Source organism: Erinaceus europaeus, chromosome 8 (assembly GCF_950295315.1).
Source record: "Erinaceus europaeus chromosome 8, mEriEur2.1, whole genome shotgun sequence".
In the NCBI taxonomy this organism is placed as follows: Eukaryota; Metazoa; Chordata; class Mammalia; order Eulipotyphla; family Erinaceidae; genus Erinaceus; species Erinaceus europaeus.
In genome coordinates, this window is record NC_080169.1 from 14,443,066 (window position 1) to 14,462,030 (window position 18,965).

Genomic DNA, 18,965 nt, shown 5'->3' on the forward strand with positions numbered 1-18,965 from the left:
CTGCTGTTATTTTTGTACTCACTTGTATTTGTGATTTATTTTGTGGGAGGAATTTAATTTGTGTGATCTTTCTTTGTTTTTCTTCTTCTTTCCCACTATCTCTTGAATTTATGTTTGACAATTGTTTTTGGAAATTTTTGCTCTTGATATTTTTGGTGGGGGGTTGCTTGATTGATTGGTTTTAGTTTGAATTGCAGGCAATTTTTACTTCTTTCTTTCTGCTTTGATCACAATTTGATTTTGTTGCTGTTGATGATTTGTTGTGTTCTCCTTTGTATAAGAATTTTAATTTGCTTTAATATCCCCTTTTTTTTTTGAAACTTTTTAGTCCTATATCCTTCACTTTAATTTGAATACAAAAGACACTTTATCTCAGCTTCCAAAGGCAGTGACAATAGTATCACATTAGAACAACAGCCAATTCTGAGTCAGACCATGAGGTATCTAGCTTCAGGTATCTGAGAAAAAATAGACTAAAGGTCACCCCACACCATACCAGAACAGCAATAGCCAGGGTATAAACTATAAAAGACACCAAAAGTAATGGTTAAATAAAAAAAATTCACTAAAACAATGAACCAGGACAGGAACCCAGAAAAAAGTTCCAAGCAAGCCAGAGAAACTAAGAATGAGGAAAGCATCCAAACATTAATAGTAGTCACAGGAGTGAGGAAAACTTGGGAAGTAAATACTATCAGAAATAGGGAAATTACAAATAAGACCCTGAAAGAAAACACAAACCATCTTGAGATAATCAGAGAATTAAAAGCTGAAATAGCTGATCTAAAAGGCCAGCTAGCAGAACAAGATAATACTGTAATGAAACAAGGTAAAAAGAAAAATAGCTGAACTAAAGAATAAAGCTGAGAGAAGGGACATCAGAATAACTGAAGAAAACAGAATTAACAGACCAAAAATGTAGTAGAGAAAACTAAGAAAGTAGAAGAGCTAAAATAGAGATCAAGAGATACTAAAAACAACAACAGAGACATATGGGATAACCTCAAAAGAAGTAATAATATGTGCATTATTGGTCTACCAAAGAAAGAAAGAGATGAATGGAATGAAAGCATCCTAGAAAAAGCAATTGAAGAAAACTTCCACATCACAAACAACAAAAAAAAGACATCACGGTTCAAGAAGCCCAGAAAGTCTCAAAGGGAATCAACCCAGACATGAAGACACCAAGACACATCATAGTTACAATGAAAAGAATTAAGGATTAAGAAAGGATCCAGAAGACTGCAAGAGAAAACAAAAAGTCACATACAGGGGAAAACCCATAAGACTATCAGCAGACTTCTCCACTCAAACTCTAAAAGCCAGAAGAGAATGACAAGATATCTATTGAGCTCTCAGTGAAAAAGAGTTTCAATCAAGAATAATACATCCTGCTAGAGTGTCATTCAGACTAGATAGAGGGATAAAAATCTCAGACAAACAACAGCTAAAAGAGGCGACTATCACCAAGCCTGTCCTGAAAGAGGTTTTAAAAGGCCTCCTATAAAGATGAACAACAACAATAAAACTTGCCATATATCAGAACACTCAAAAAAATCTTGAATGATGGGACTGTAATACCTTAAATCCATAATATCAATAAATGTTGATGGCCTAAATTCACCCACTAAAAGGCATAGAGAAGGAAGATGGATTAGAAAATACAACCGAACTATATGTTATCTGCAGGAATCCCACCTAACTCAAAAAGACTAACACAGACTGAAAGTGAAAGGATAGAAAACAATCATACAAGCTAATGGATCAGACACACACACACACACAAAAGCAGGAACAGTTATTCTCATATCTGACACAATAGACTTTAAAATAAATAAAGTAATAACAGATAGGCATGGGCACTGCATAGTGGTCAATCAAGAAGACTTAACAATTATTAACATATATGCACCCAATGAAGGCCTATCTAAATACATTGAAAACTTACTGAAAGAGCTACAAGAATACATAAATAGTAGCACAGTAATAGTAGGAGACTGCAACACCCCACTCTCACTTTTAAAGATCATCTAGGCAGAGAATTAACAAAGAGAATTAATTAAAGAAATGGATAGACTAGATCTTCTGGATATCTTCAGAGTTCTACACTCCAAGAAAAACAACGTCTTGTTGTTTCCATATTTTGGTACTTTTACTAATTTTCAGTTTATTGTTAAATGTTAGCTGAATTCTACTATGGTCTGAGAAGATGCTTGGGATAATTTCAATGCTCTTGAAATTCTTGATACTGTCTTTGTGGCCTAATACATGATCAATCCTTGAGGATGTTCTATGTGGACTCAAAAAAATGTGTATTCCAATTTCTTGGGGCATAGAACTCTGGAGATTTCCAGAACAAATGACCCCTTCCCAAAATGGGGAGAAAATATGAAGATATTCACCATAGAAGACATCCAAGAGGCCAACAAACATATGAAAAAATGCTCCAAGTCATTGATTGTCAGAGAAATGCAAATAAAGACAATAATGAGATGCCATCTCACTCTTGTGAGAATGTCATACATCTGAAAAGATAGCAGCAACAAATGCTGGAGAGGTTGTGGGAACAAAGTAAACCTCTTGCATTGCTAGTGAGAATGTAAATTGGTCTAACCCCTGTGGGGAGCAGTCTGGAGAACTCTCAAAATACTATGACCCTTCAGTTCCTCTCCTGGGTATATATCCTAAGGAACCAAACATACTTATCCAAAAAGATGTGTGTATACCTATATTCATAGTAGCACAATTTGTAGTAGCCAAAAGCTGGAAGCAACCAAGGTGTCCAACAACAGATGAGTGGCTAAGCAAATTGTGGTGTATATACACAATGGCATACTACTCAGCTATTAAAAATTGTGATTTCACCGTTTTCAGCCTCTCTTGGGTGGAGTTTGAAGGAATCATGTTGAGTGAAGTAAGTCAGAAACAGAAGGATGAATATGGGATGATCTCACTCATAGGCAGAAGGTGAAAAACAAGAGTAGAAGAGAAAAGTCTAAGCAGAACTTGGACTGGAGTTGGTGTATTGCAACAAAGTAAAAGACTTTGGGGAGGGGGGAGGTTCAGGTCCTGGAACATCATGGCAGAGGACCTAGTGGTGGTTGTATGTTACGCATTCACAAACTATTGTATATACTGTTGACTGTAAAACATTAATTCCCCAATAAAGAAATTTTTTTAAAAAATGAGTGCAGCCTAGAATGTTCCTAGCTATGGCCATGGAATGTAAGTTTAGACTGACAGGGATGCAGAGGTTACACAGGATCCTGTGATAAATAAGAATAGATATGGGCCCTGGGTCAGATCAATGGGGTTTACAGGTAACAGTATTTATATATTTTCCCTGTTTTGGGGAGCTACTCTCTACCCTGATCCAGCTTTGTGGTCCTATTTCCAACGCTGACACAACCCTCCCAGACAATACTTTTAGCCCACCTGCATGTTAGCTGTCCGGCCCAGGAAAAAGTTAGTAAGGTCATCACCCATCAGAAAATAGCTAAAATAAACTTCTAAGCTTCTTCCAACATGATGATCTCAAGTCTCATCTGCTATACTCTTACCTTTAGGTTCCTGATTATTAAGCTATTTATTTTGCTTTATACCTTTTTAAAAAAATATTTTATATATTTAATAATGAAAGGAATAAGAGGAAAGGGAGAAAGAACCAGACATCACTCAGATACATGTGCTACTGGGGATTGAACTTAGACCTCATGCTTGAGAGCCCAACAGTATATTCATTGCACCACCTCCCAGATCACTCTACTTTATATCTTAATCCTTTTCAGCCACTAAATTGAAGATGCTACCATGACGCCAACCTGGGCAGACACTTCACCAATGTGAACTGGAACCCAACCTTCCCAGAGCCCTACACCACTAGAGAAAGGCTGGGGGTATGGATGGACCAGTCAGCACCCATATCCAGCAGAGAAGCAATTACAGAAGCCAGACTTTCCACCTTCTGTACATCATAAAGAATTTTGGCCCATATTCCCAGAGGGATATAGAACAGGAAACTTCCCAGATAATAACTTGGATCCATCTGCATATCAGATGTCAGGTTAAAAAAAAAAAAAAAAACAAGAAAAAGAAAAAGAAAAAAAACTAGTATAGTCATGGATCCTTTGGAATATAACTAAAATAGGCCTACTAACTATCTACAAAATGGAGACCCCCCCCCAACTCATCATCTAAACTATTCCAGCCTTTAGGTTCATGATTGGTCAACAATATGTTTGGCTTTATATGTTAACTGTATTGTCGGCCACCAGGTTCCAGATGCTACCATGATGCTAATTGGCCTCCCTGGGGAAATGACCCCACCAATATGCCCTGGAGATCTGCTTCCCCAGAGCCCTGCCTCTCTAGGGAAAGAGAGAGACAGGCTGGGAGTATGGATTGACCTGTCAACAACCATGTTCAGCGGGGAAGCAATTACAGAAGCCAGACCTTTTACCTTCTGCACCCCAAGATGACCCTGGGTCCATAATCCCAGAGGGATAAAGAATAGGAAAGCTATCAAGTGATGGGATGGGATACAGAGTTCTGGTGGTGGGAATTGTGTGGAATTATACCCCTCTTATCCTATGGTTTTTTGCCAGTGTTTCCTTTTTATAAATAAAAATTTTAAAAAATAGGGAAACAAGTGGAAGGGAGGGGATATGGAACTCTGGTGGTGGGAATTGTATAGAATTGTACCTCTCTTATCCCACCATCTTGTCGATCATTTTTTATTGTTATTATTGTTACAGCTGTTGTTGTTGGATAGGACAGAGAGAAATTGAGAGAGGAGGGGAAGACAGAGAGGGGAAGAGAAAGACAGACACATGCAGATCTGCTTCACCACCTGTGAAGCAAACCCCCTGCAGGTGGGAAGCCTGGGGCTCGAACCAGGATCCTTACTTCCCATGTGCGCTTAACCCGCTGCACTATCCTACCACCTGCCCTCCTCTTGTTGATCATTATTAAATCAATAATAAAATAAAATTTTAAGAAAGGATATAATATTTGAAGACAATTCTTAGGATAAATCCATTGGTTTTAAAGTTTTCCAAATCAGACCATCCTAAGAATCTCTGATTTTGTCTCCTCAGCATGCCCTACTTGGGCATACAGATTATTTTAAACTAAATGTACTTATGATCTTGTGAGGCTAAGAAGGATCTCTCTCTTTTTAAAACTTTTTTATTGGGAGATTAATGGTTTGCAGTTGACAATAAAACAATAATTCATACATGCATAACATTTCTCAGTTTTCAATTCAACCCCCACTAGATCCTCCTCTGCCATCATGTTCCAGGACCTGAACCCTCCTCCCACCCCAGAGTCTTTTACTTTGGTGCAATACACCAACTCCAGTCCAAGTTTGTGTTTTCCCTTCTGTTCATGTTTTTCAATTTCTGTCTATGAGTGAAATCATCAGATATTCACTGAAGAGGAACCCTTACTTGACGTTGGTTATTTTAGCTACCCCTAAATCAAGGGAGAAATCGTCATTGCCTAACTTTGTGCTCTTGCCTTAAAATCTAGCTTGAAGAAAAGTGTTACATAGCAGTGCCCAGCTCTCTTTACTATGTGAAAAACTCTCTCTTCTTGACTTCTCAAGCCCTTCACGTATAGATTGATCTCATTTCTTATGCAGTATAAGGGACCTGCTTACTAATCTTTGTAGCTCCCTGACTTTTCCTTTGCTAACCCACTAACACTACTCTGATTATTCATCCAGCCCAAGAAACCCCCAGAGGGTGGAGAAATTTCCCATGAGCTCTAACCATATCTAAATTCTATTTAGACATATCACTTCTGAGAGAAGGGAAAAAATTACTGGATTGTTTTCATTTCCTGGTAGGCTGTTAAGTGATGTTCCCACTATAGCCATGGCTTGCTTCCTGAAAGGGAACATGTCATAAAATTTTGTGTTATCTTTTCCACTTCCAATTAGATTATGTAAAGAATACAAGTTAAAATACTTAATGCTCCTAGAAAGCACAAATTATTTTTTTTCTTATTGCCACCAAGGTTATTGTTGGGGTATAGTGCCCACACAATGAGTCCACTGCTCCCAGTGACTATTTTTTCTTTTTTTCTTTTTCTTTTATTTTATCTTATCTTACTTCAGCTCCAGGGTTATCACTGGGGCTCAGTGCTTCCACTATGAATCCACTGCCTCTATAGGCGATTTTTTTTGCCGTTGTTCTTGTTATTGTTATTGTTGGTGTTGTTGGATAGGACAGAGAGAAATTGAGAGAGGAGGGGAAGACAGAAAGGGGGAGAGAAAGATAGACACCTGCAGACCTACTTCAGCGCTTGTGAAGCAACCCCCCTGCAAGTGGTGAGCCAGGAGCTCGAACTGGGATCCTTAGAACAGCCTGTGCGCTTCACACCATGTGCACTTAACCCTCTGCGCTACCCAGCCCCTTAATTTTTTTTTTTTAAAGACAGTCAGAAATTGAAAGAGGAGGGGAGATGGAAAGAGAAATACCTGTCAACATCTGGCCCCAGCATTCATTTCTTAAAAACTTCTAAATGTTGCAGAGATTTCACAGTTAGAATTTCATACAGAGTTCCAGATTTTCACCAAATCATCTGTTGGTGACATCCGTCTCCCCTTGGAAGATTCTCATGCCAATGTAGGGATTAGGTGAAGGTTTCATGATCTCTTAGTCTTTTCAAATTTAATTTCATGTGTTTTTCACTAAAATCATTCAAAGTGGAATACATTTTCTCAAGAAAATATTATGTAAAATGGGTTATGTTTTACCAGGAAGACGTCTTAATAACACCTAGTGCTATAAGAAAAAAAAAAAGTTTCACATTTGTTTTGCACTTAGAATAGTCTGAGAACAGAAGCAAACCAATGTGTTTGGGAGATAGTGAATGAACGGCCAATTTTGTGGTAGAGGGAGACTGTGTTAAGTAGGAGTCAAATAATGTAAGATGTTAGATCATGGCAACTTTAATAACTTCCAATGGTGTCAGATTCTCTGTTTTAAACATGAATTTGACTAAATCAGTATTTTCAATGAAAATGGGGGAAAATTATTGTGGATTGTACAGTCACCCTAAGGCTTGGTGCCGGCTATGTTTCCTGCCAAATAAGAATATCAAAAGCTAATTAATAAAAATGCTAAACTAACATTTGACAAAGATTTAGAAACACCAGGAGAACATTTGGAGCATTACCTAAGAATGAATGAAATCTGAATTTATTTGACAAATATTTATGTAGTACTTACCATGTGCTAGACATTGTTTTATTTTGTAAATAGAGCTTTATTCTCAAAATAACACTATATGGAAACATCATTATTTCCAACTGCATTTTAAAAATATGAAAACCAAGGCCAAAAGGACTTAGGCAAATTAATTAACATCATGTGACTATGATCATGTCGTCATGTGGGATCTGAACCCAAGTCCACTAAATCAGAGTCAGTGGACTCTGTTCTTGAATCTCTATAATATGCAGCTTGTCAATACATTAGGTAAGTACATTTTGCTTTTTTGTTGCAAAATACTTTGCTTTTTTGTCAGGAGCACCTTCCTTACAAATTGCACTGAAGTAGGAATGAGTATTTAGGTATCAGTTCTTCCTTTGACTGAAAAACAGAGTCAAGCTGGAGGGTCGTAAGAGATATTTCTTTTCATGTACTTGTAGGTGAAGTTTTAGAGGAACCATGTGCTGTGCAACTGTGGTGCTCTAAGCAATCAAACCTTCCTTTGAGCACATGTACTTAGCTTCTGTGTATACATTTGATAAAGCACTAATTAGACACATTTGCATAGCTCCTTCTTCACTTTGAACACTGCCAGCATTCATTAAGTTAGTACAAAAAAAAAAAACTTTACTGAATCATCAAAGTTACAAATTTCTTATCAAGTAAGAGAGTCTAGTAGTTTCTTCTTCATCTTCATTAACAACACTGGCTGATCTTTAAGTATCACACTTTCTTAGAAAGTTTCTAACTATTTATTGGTAGATGATACAGAAAGAGACAGAGAAATGTACACGCTCTACATAGCAACCAGGGTCTCCCTGACCCTGAGATTCACACTAAGCAAGACTAATCCTATTTTTACTTATTTATTTATTTTTATTGTTGTTGTAGTTATTATTGCTGTTGCTGTTGTTGTTGTTGTTGGATAGGACAGAGAGAAATGGAGAGAAGAGGGGAAGATAGAGAGGGGGAGAGAAAGATCGACACCTACAGACCTGCTTCCCCGCCTGTGAAGTGACTCCCATGCAGGTGGGGAGCCGGGGGCTCAAACTGGGATTCTCACTCCAGTCCTTGTGCCTCGCACCACGGTGCACTTAACTAGATGCACTACTGCCTCACTCACAACTAATTCTATTTTTACATTCTCTGAAATGACAATAGTTAAAATTCTGTGCATGGCTAACAATGGAATGGAGTGGAGAGACCTATGATTTCATAGTCATCTCTAGCTCAAGGTCCTGGCATCCACATCCACATTTGTTAACTTCCTTTAGTTTATGTCATTTTATTTTTCTTTTTTAAAAATTTTATTATCTTTGTTTATTTATTGCATAGAGACAGCCAGAAATGGAGAGGGACAAGGGAGACAGAAAGACACCTGCAGCTCTGCTTCACCACTCATAAAACTTTCCCTCTGCAGGTGAGGACTAGAGGCTTGAACCTGGGTATTTGCACACTGTAACATGTGTGCCACCTCCCAGCCCTGTTTATACCATTTTTCTTTTCTTTTCCTTCCTTCCTCCTCCTCCTCCTCCTCCTCCTTCTTCTTCTTTTTTGTCTCCAGGGTTATTGCTGGGGCTTGGTGCCTGCACTATGAATCCACTGCTCCTGGAGGCCATTTTCCCCATTTTGTTGCCCTTGTTGTTGTTGTTATTGGGTAGGACAGAGAGAAATTTTGAGAGGAGGGGAAGAGAGGAAGAGAGAGAAAGATAGACACCTGCAGACCTGCTTCACTGCCTGCGAAGTGATCCCCCCTGCAGGTGGGGAGCTTGGGGCTTGAACTGAGATCCTTAGGCTGGCCCTTGTGCTTTGCTCCATGTGTGCTTAACCCACTGGGTTACCACCCAACCCCCTTTATATCATTTTCTATTCTATTGTTTTTGCCATGTTGGTCTTGATGTGAAACTCGGCCACTTCTCTTGGTTATTACATGTAACCTTACACATATATTATTTCATTATTTCACATTATTTCATACATTTACTCAAGAGCTTGGGGGAAGATGAAGGGGTTGTTTCCATATACTACAGAGGTATAATCATACTCAAATTGGATATCAGATTCCCTGGTCTTTGAAGGCCCATTGGCTGATCATTCTTACTCTCCTTTCTTCTCAATTATCTGTGTGATCTTTTCTTTTCTTGGAGTAAGCACTTGGTTTTTCTTAGGTGTTTATTGTACTCCTGCACACTCAGGACACCAGTATTTCAATATTTACTTGAAGCAACATATTAAATTTCCTTTCTGAACAAAGATCTTTTATATTGTGCTGTCAGTTCTAAGACTGACATCTCATGGATGCTTGAAAATGGGTAAGAGGAGGTGTAGACTGAGGATCAGGAGTATCTGCTATGAATGGAAGTCGTTTCTCACTAGGAGGAGGGGGGATTCAGGTGAAGCTAGAGAAAACAAATACTGCAATGGGGGTATGTGTGAATTTTCAGGAAAAGACAGAGGAGAGGCATTCACCCAAGTTTGAGATTGGCTCTAAATAAAAGGAAACATATTTTTTAACTTTATGCTATTTGTTATTATTTTTAATAGTGGTTTAATAATTATTAACAAGATTGGAAGGTAAGAGGGGGACAATTCCACACAGTTCCTACCACCAGAGCTCCATGTTCCATCCCCTCCACTGGAAAACTCCCTCTTCTTTATCTCTCTGTGAGTATGGATCAAAGTTCTTTATGTTGTGCAGAAGATGGAAGATCTAGCTTCTGTAAGTGCTTCTCTGCTGGATATAGGCTGGACATGAACTTCCAGAGAAGTGAAGTTCTAGGACACATTGGTGAAGTCATCTGTCCAGGGAAGTCAGGATGGAATTGTAATAGCATTTGAAACTTGGTGGCTGAAAGGCAGTAAGATATAAAGTAGGACAAATTGTTTAATAAACAGGAACTTAAAGGTAGGAATGAGTAGGTGAAGTTAGTGGTCTTCAGGTAGGAAAAAACTATGAAGTCCACTTTAGGTATGTTCCAAGGGGCCCATGACTTTAGTAATGCTATTTATTTTATGAGAACCTAATTCTGGTATGGGATCAGAAAGAAAGGAGAAAAGACAATCATGTAAACTAGCACATATGTTCTTACGTACATTTTGACATCTCTTAGGGGTTATCATGGTTCAGTGTAATAATAAGCTTGGGTATCAATTTTAAAAAATAGATCTGGCAAGGCATTCTGACAGAGTGTCCATACAGTATGAGGAGAAGACAATAGTTATGGATGAATCATAATGCTCTGGTTGAAGGGAATTGGTGGCGCCAATGAATAAATTAGTAAAACTGTCGGGGGAGCAAGCCAAGGAGGAAGAAATCAGGAGATGTGCTTTGGACTTGTGACATTTATTTTGATTGCTAGCACTGAAATAAGTGCTGAGCAGATAGTGGCATTGAGAAACTGGAGGTCCTAAGTTAGTGGTGTATACAAAATATAAATTATTCACTTTTCCCATATTTGGGAGCTACTATCTTCCCTGATCCAGCTTTCTGGTCCTTTTTCCAACCATGACATCATATCCTGGATCTACCTGCATATCAGATGTCAGTCTCAGAAAAAAAAAATTAGTATAGTCAATGGGCCCTTTGGAATATAACTAAAATAGGACTACTAACTATCTACAAAACAGACACCCCCAAAATCTTCATTTGCACTATTCCAGACTTTTGGTTCATGATTAGTCAACAATTTGTTTGGCTATATATGTTAACTCTTTTTCAGCCACCAGGTTCCAGATGCTAACATGATGCCAGATGGACTTCCCTGGGCTGACAACCCTACCAATGTGTCCTGGAACCCCACTTCTACAGAGCTCCACCCCACTAGAGAAAGAGAGAGACAGCTGGGAGTATGGATCAAAGTGCCAATGCCCATGTGCAGCGGGGAAGCAATTACAAAAGCCAGACCTTCCACCTTCTGCATCCCACAATGACCTTGGGTCCATACTCCCAGAGGATTCAAGAATAGGAAAGCTATCAGGGGAGGGGATGGGATACAGAGTTCTGGTGGTGGGAATTGTGTGGAATTGTACTCCTCTTATCCTATGGTTTTTGTCAGTGTTTCCTTTTTATAAATAAAAATTTAAATATATAGTGTCAGCAAGACCATGGCACACAAAGTCATAGAGCCAATGAGATCACACAGAAAGGGTGTCGGTGGAGAAGCGTGCTCAGAAATGAGCTGCAGGGCACCAATATCTAAAATATGGGTAGCAATGAGCAAAAGGGTGACAAAGGACAGAAGGAAATACTGAGAGACTGTGGCATCCCACAAAATAACTTTAAGAACGTTACTGTGTTCAACCACGTCAAATTTGAGATGATGAGTATTAACAGTGCTGGGAAGATGCAAAAGGAGAAGAGGTTTCCCTGAGGTCCTGAGAACTGGACTCGGATGGAGTTGGTTGAGAAGAGAAGCAAAGGTGAATTATTGGAGGTTGATCATAGTTGACAGTAACTGTGAGTTTCATCATGGAGAAAACATAAATGTATGTACTTCATCCAATGGTAACATATTAATCTTTCCAATTGAGAACACATCCTTTACTCTTAAATAAAGCTTTAAAATCATTTCAATTTTAACTTGCTGGTGGATTTTACTATTTATTTATAACTTATGGGATTTTATAGCTTCATTTTAAAATAAGACCAACTTTTTTATGCTGTATTATTGAGGTCTGGAAACAAAAGTTATAACTGAATTTATAAAAATTGAGAGCATTTCCATATGGCTGTGTTTTAGCACTGTTTATAAAGGATGAGAAATTTGAAAAATAATTCACTCAGAAATGACCTTGATAAGCATTTTTTTTCTGAAGCAGTTCTGCAACTACTTTCATCCCAGTTTGTTCCATGGTTATAGCCTTATTCAGGCAACATCTTAAAAGTTTTATCCCCTCAGAACTTATGTTTTCTTTATTTTTTAAAAATATTTCATTTATTGATTGGATAGAGACAGAGAGGAGAAAAATGTCTGCAGTACTGCTTTACCATCAGTGAAGATTCACGCTTATAAAAGGAAATACAGGCCTAAACATGGGTGCTTATGCACTGTAACATGTATGCTGTTTAGGTAAACCACCACCTGCCCCATCCATATGATATCTTAACGGTATAATGATATACTAATTTTAGTCTTGTCTTTATCCTCTTTTCCATACTCCCATTCTTCTTCTTCTAGCGTTTGCCCTTCTTCCGTAGCCAGTCAACAGCATCAGGTTGAGCTTGATGTAAAGTTTTGAGACCTCCTTTGAATCTGGAGAGGTGGCAGTCGTTGACTATGTGGGTCATAGTCTGTCTGGAGCCGCAGGGGCAGTTCGGGTCGTCTCTGGCTCCCCAGCGATGGAACATAGCGGCGCACCGGCCATGGCCTGTTCGATAGCGATTGAGGAGGGCCCAATCATAACGTGCTAGGTCAAAGCCGGGTTGACGCTTGCAGGGGTCTGTGATGAGGTGTTTGTTCTTTACCTCAGCTGACTGCCAGCTCTGTTTCCAAGAGACTGGAACAGAGAAGTTCAGTGTAGGCGTAGGGGACCAGATTGGGTGACGAGACGTCAAGCATTGAACAGGGTGGGCGAAGATATCCGCGTATATTGGCAGGTCCGGTCGAGCGTAGACGTGGGAAATGAACTTAGATGATGCTGCATCCAGACGAATATCTGGCGGGGCGATGTTGCTAAGAGCTGGCAGCCATGGAACTGGGGTGGAACAGATGGTTCCAGAAATGATCCTCATGGAGGAATATAATTTGGAATCGACCAAGTGGACATGGGGGCTACGGAACCATACTGGGCACAGTATTCTGCAGTGGAATAGCATAATGCCAGAGATGATGATCGTAGTGTGGAAGCGCTCGTGCCCCATGAGGAGCTGGCCAGTCTTGCAATGATGTGATTCCTCGCGCCCACCTTTGCTGCAGTTTTTATGAGATGTTCGTGAAATGACAGAGTGCGATAGAGAGTAACGCCAAGATAGACTGGCTGGGCTTCATGCTGGATTCTCGTATCGCCAAGCTGCACATTAAGCTCACGCGAGGCCGAGGCATGGTGTAGATGGAAAAGAGATGATACCGTTTTGCAGTGCTAGGAATTAGTCGCCATTTTTTACAGTAATCAGATATCAGAGACATGTCTTTCATGAGTGTCTTGGATGCCTGAGTTGCACAGTAGATGTCATCGGCGTAGATGAACTTCCTTGAAGAAGTTTCTGGGAGGTCATTGATGTAAATATTAAATAGCGTAGGAGCCAGAACAGAGCCCTGGGGGAGGCCGCTTGAGACAAGTCTCCATCTGCTAGACTTGTCACCCAGATGTACCCGGAATCTTCTGTTTTGGAGAAGAAACAATATAGTGTTGGCCACCCATAGAGGCAGGCATCTTGAGATCTTGACCAGGAGACCACGGTGCCAGACCGTGTCATAGGCTGCTGTGAGATCAACAAAGACAGCACCCATCTTTAAATTCTTCTGGAATCCATTTTCAATGTAAGTTGAGAGGGCCAGGGCTTGTTCGCAGGTAGATCTTCCTGGGCAGAAACCAGCCTGGGCGGGTGATAGGAATTTCTCTGTAAGATGATAAATACGTGACAGAAGCAGCCTCTCAAGGAGTTTGTAACACACTGAAAGGAGAGAAATTGGTCTATAGCTGGCGGCCAGTGTTGGGTCTTTCTTTGGTTTCAAAACCGCTATAATCTTCACACGACGCCAAACTTTGGGCATGGACTCAGATTCCAAGATGTGGGACAGGAATGAAGCGAGCCACTTCTTTGCCGCGGGGCCCAGGTTAAGAATGAGTTCTGGGGTGATGTTATCATAGCCAGCAGCTGTTCCCGGTTTAACCCTCTTCAAAGCATCTTCCAGTTCAGACAGTGTAAAGGGAGAGATTTTTGGAGATGGACAAGATAACCGGAAGTGGGATGACCACTCATGGGAAATTTCTCTTTTCCAGACTGGGTCGATCTTAGCACGTCCAACTTGAATTAGGTGACTGTCCACTGAGCTTGGAGATACGGGAGGATGGGAGACGGGAGGGGGTTGGCTACCGGCACCCAGTCTGTGAAGAAGCTTCCAGGCCTTCCTACTTGAGTGGGTGAAGTTCAGACTTTCCGTGAGTTGTTGCCAGTGGGCTTGGCGTGCTGCATCCAGGGAGGCAATGAGATGGTCAGCCACATCTGGGTCGCCCGACTCATCATACTGCTTTAGTAGTTGCTCGCATTCAGCATCAAGACAAGGCGTATAGTTAGCACGTCTCTCACGAGGAATGGCTTGGGAAGCTGCTTTGAAGATGGCTTGGCGGAAGCGCCTGTAGGAATCTTCAGAGGGGATAGAGTTAATTGGAATTGCAGGAATAGATTTGTTGGTAAGATCACTGAACAGACGCCAGTTTGCTTTCCGAAAGTTCCATCTTAGTTTCTCCGAGCACAGAATCAGTGGGAGCTGGAGACCAATGTGGATGATAGCTGGGCGGTGATGACTGTGCGGGAAGATCTTGAGAACTTGTCTCGTAGTGGGAAAGGCTTGGCCGTTGACTGTGCTAATCCAGCACAGGTCGGGTGACGAGTCTTTATTCCATCTAGCACTGTGAAAAGAGCCTGGCTGTTTGGGATCGTATAATAGGGAGAGGTCATTCGCTGAAGCCCAGTCGGCTAAGATAGAGCCGTCAGCACGAGTGGAGGAATATCCCCAGTCTTGGTGATGACTATTAAAGTCTCCAACGTAAACAGCTGGGTGATTCGGGCTAGGCAGGACCTCGTTATCCCATGAGGCACTGGGAGGCTTATATACATTGACAAGCTGAATAGTTCCAATAGTAATGGAGTCGTAGAAGGTCGAAGAGGCCGTATGGTAAACGTCCGCAAGACACGATTTGGCATAAATGGCTCGGCCGTGTTTAGGATGGAGATTATAGCATATTAAATCAAATCCACTGATGGTGAATCGAGCAGCTTCATCGACTGCTATATGTGTTTCTTGTAGGCAGATAACATCTGCCTGATGCTGAATCGCCAATTGACCAATAAGAACGCGTTTGGCAAAGGACATCCCCTCAACATTAAGTTGGAGGACTTGAAGAGCAGGACCAACAGCTTGAAAGCTGGCAGGAGCTGCTTGTTGCTGGCTTTGAAAGTGACTGGGATCCATGTGGATTCAGTCAGCTAGGAAGGATCATCAGTTTCCCCAATGAATGGGTACTCATGAGATGCACCACGGGAAGGTCGATCCAATGCATCATACTCCCATGAGGTTAAGGAATAGGAAAGCTACCAGAGGAGAGGATGGGATATGGAGCTCTGGTGGTGGGAAATGTACCCCTCTTATCCTATGGTCTTGTCCGTGCTTCCATTTTATAAATAAATAAAAAACAAACAAATGAACAAAAGACTCTGCTTCTTGGTCCCAGTGTGTCCTGACTCTTTATCCCTCAGTTTACCTACTTCACTACAACATCATCTTCAAATGAAACCCTAGGACACTTCATTTCTAATAAATATTACTAGGAGACAATATTAAGTGCGCTCATGTGTTTCTATTGGGAGTAGACTCATGGAAGCTTGTATTGGTTGTTACCTCACTTCTTTTTTGTGGTGACCTCAGCAGGAGTTTGGACTATTAGCATACAAGTGACATCACCCTGACTATTAGCATACAAGTGACATCACCCTGAGGAGGCGCTTCAGCGAAGGAAATGTATAAAAGCAAGGGACTTTGAGCATGTGGGTCTCTTTGGCTGCTGCTGCTGCTGCTTCTGGTCAGAAGCTTCTTCTGGTCAGGTGTGCCATGGCTGCTTCTTCTGGGAACTGAACACATGTGACTCTGCCAGCCGGTAAACTTTTAGACCCCTCTACAGCCATGGGCAACCTTTACCAGAGCTGATAATTGTTTATCTTATGGGACTAAACTTTTTATAACTCAGACTTTATAGACCTAGCGTATGCTTAACCCTTGATGATAATTGCTTATTTTGCCTTTTACCTGTTTCACCCTAATAAATCGTGTATTGATTAAACCAGTTCCCAGCTCCCCCCAGTGATTCTTTCTATGCGCCGCAAGCAGTCCCAACCCCCAAACCTCTTTTTAAGTTAATTTACAACAACTTTTTTCCTTTAGATGATTTTGCTTTCATTGTAATATAGTTGAACTGTGAGTTCACTGTAAGCTAAGTCCATGTATTCTCCTAAAGAACTTTCCTGGAAGCCTCACAGAAATTTCCACTAAGCTGCAAACTCCATATTCGTAAGGGACAGATTTTTGGCATCTCCCCTTAATACTCAGTCATATGTCACACAGCCACACCATTTGTTGATGTTGTTGCTGTTTCCTTTGTTTATCTAATTTTGTTTAATGAGAGCAGTAGGGGGCCGGGTGGTGTTGCACCTGGTTGAGCGCACATGTCACAATGCACAAGGACCCAGGTTTGAGTCCCCAGTCCCCACCTGCAGGGGGAAACTTCACAAATGGTGAAGCAGGGCTTCAGGTGTCTTTCTGTCTCTCTTCCTCTCAATCCCACCCTTCCCTCTTGATTTCTGGCTGTCTCTATCCAATAAATAAATAAAGATAATAATAAAAAAATTTAAAAAGAGAGCAGTAGTATTTACTGTCATGAGAATACATTTGGACAACTGGGAGGTTTATTACTGAAGAAAGGATACACTGATAAAGTCCATTTGTTTAGCTTCCGTTTGTGCATATCTATGAGAGAAATCAACTTCATGTTGATGCTGAGAGGAAAATCCTTGTCCAGCCATTATATGTTAAACACATCTGGCATGTTCATATTTCCTACTTCTGCCTGAACTGTTCTCTCTTGTCTTCCATTCTCAGTCTTAGCAACAGAGCAGGGTTAGTGAATGCTTTACCCTCTTCCCCACATTAGAATGAATTACCAACAATTTACAAAACATCTTGAGGCTTTGGTTAAGATTATATTTAGAGCATTTGTTGATTATAGTCCATATATGCATGAAATTTTCTTCCAAGACTTAAGTCTTAGGAAGTGAGGCCACTGAGAAATCTGGACAACTTTGGAAAACTGTCATGTTTCCGTGAAGGTAACTCAATGTGTCTATGATAGATAATCATATCCTTAATAAAAAGAATTAAATCATTTTGAAGACATTAAAACTTATGAAACAGCACAGACATGAAATATTTGGGCTCATTTTAAATGAAAGGGGACACATATTTTTTACATCTGTTCCTTCCAACTCATTATACTATCTCCCACAAGTTCAACAAATTAAAACTTGGCTTGTTTCCATCTCATTAGGGATTAATTTGCATGAATTACATGTTTGCATTATTCAAGATTTGTGTTTAATTGCAAGAGTTGGATTAAAAAATTGAAGCAATGGAAGAAATAGCCCTCACCTTTACACTTTCTATGTTGGCTTCTCATTTGTTTATTTTTATTTTATTTTATTGCCTCCAGTGTTATCACTGGGGCTTGATGCCGGCACTACAAATCCACTACTCCTGCAGCCATTTTTTCCATTTTTCCATTTAGATAGGACAGATAGAAACTGAGAAAGGAGAGAGAGAGGTAGAGAGGGAGAGAAAAGAATAGACATCTGCAAAGCCTGCTTCACTACTTGTGAATTGACCCTCCTGCAGGTAGGGAGCCAGGGGGCTCAAACTCGGATCCTTGAGCAAGTCCTTGCATTTCTTACTATGTGCACTTAAACCGCGGTGCACTACCGCCTGGCCCCCTCATTTGTTTTTATTGCAAAAGCATAGAAAGTATTTTAGGGGTAAAAGGTGAAAAAAATGAATCAAGTTTTTCCTCAACTAAAAAGACTCCCCTGTATTCCTCCTCCATTTTTAAGTCTAGGTTGTATCTGGATCTCTGGGTCTTGCTCCATGTCCTGGGGACGCAGAATATAGATGAGAATGAAGAAAGAGAATATATTCTTCAGGGCCAGCAAAATAACTCATTTGGATAGTGGGCTACTTTGACATATGGGTTAACTAGGTTTGAACTTGGACCCCAATGAAATAGAGAAACTTTGGTGTTATGATCTCCCTCCCTCTCTCCCTCTATGCTTTTCTAGGTCTCTATCTAAAAGTAAAATAAAATAAAGAGAAAGAAAGTTTCCAAACTGACTGAACTGGAGTGTGACTCCTGGCTCTACTCTGTCTCACAAACTCAACTGTTCTCAATGTTTATACCTATGTGATACAATTTCATTTGTGCTCTCAGTAATGCTACTGTATATGGGTTGTTATCCCAACATTCACTTGTAGAACTCAAGGTACAGCAGGCAAAGTGACTTTCTCAAGGTCTCAGAAATCTGGAAAACATATGTCTGAGTACCTGAAGCCAAGATTTCAGATCTTGCTTGTAGAAGACAAATTGATGTAGCCAGTTCATGGGGATAGGGTCCCCTTTGCAACTCTTCTAATTGATACACTGATTTGCTTTTGTTTCCTCCTTGTCCTCCCAGTTCTTATTTTCATCTTTTCTGTTCCACTGATACCTTCTGTCCTTTATTTCTTCAAAAGTGACCTTAACAATAAGAATTGTGTGGTAAAATATAGCTGGTTAAGAGCCAGGCCAAAACAGCATTATATACTGATGCCATAATTCTCTTGCTGTTCAACTTCAGGCAATCACATTCCTTCGATTGTCTCTGTCTCTGTCTGTCTGTCTCTCTCTTTATGCCACCAGGGTAATTGCTGAACTTCAATATTAGCCTGCATGAATATTACACCACTCCTGGTGACCATTTTTTGTTTTTCTTTTCTGATAGAGACA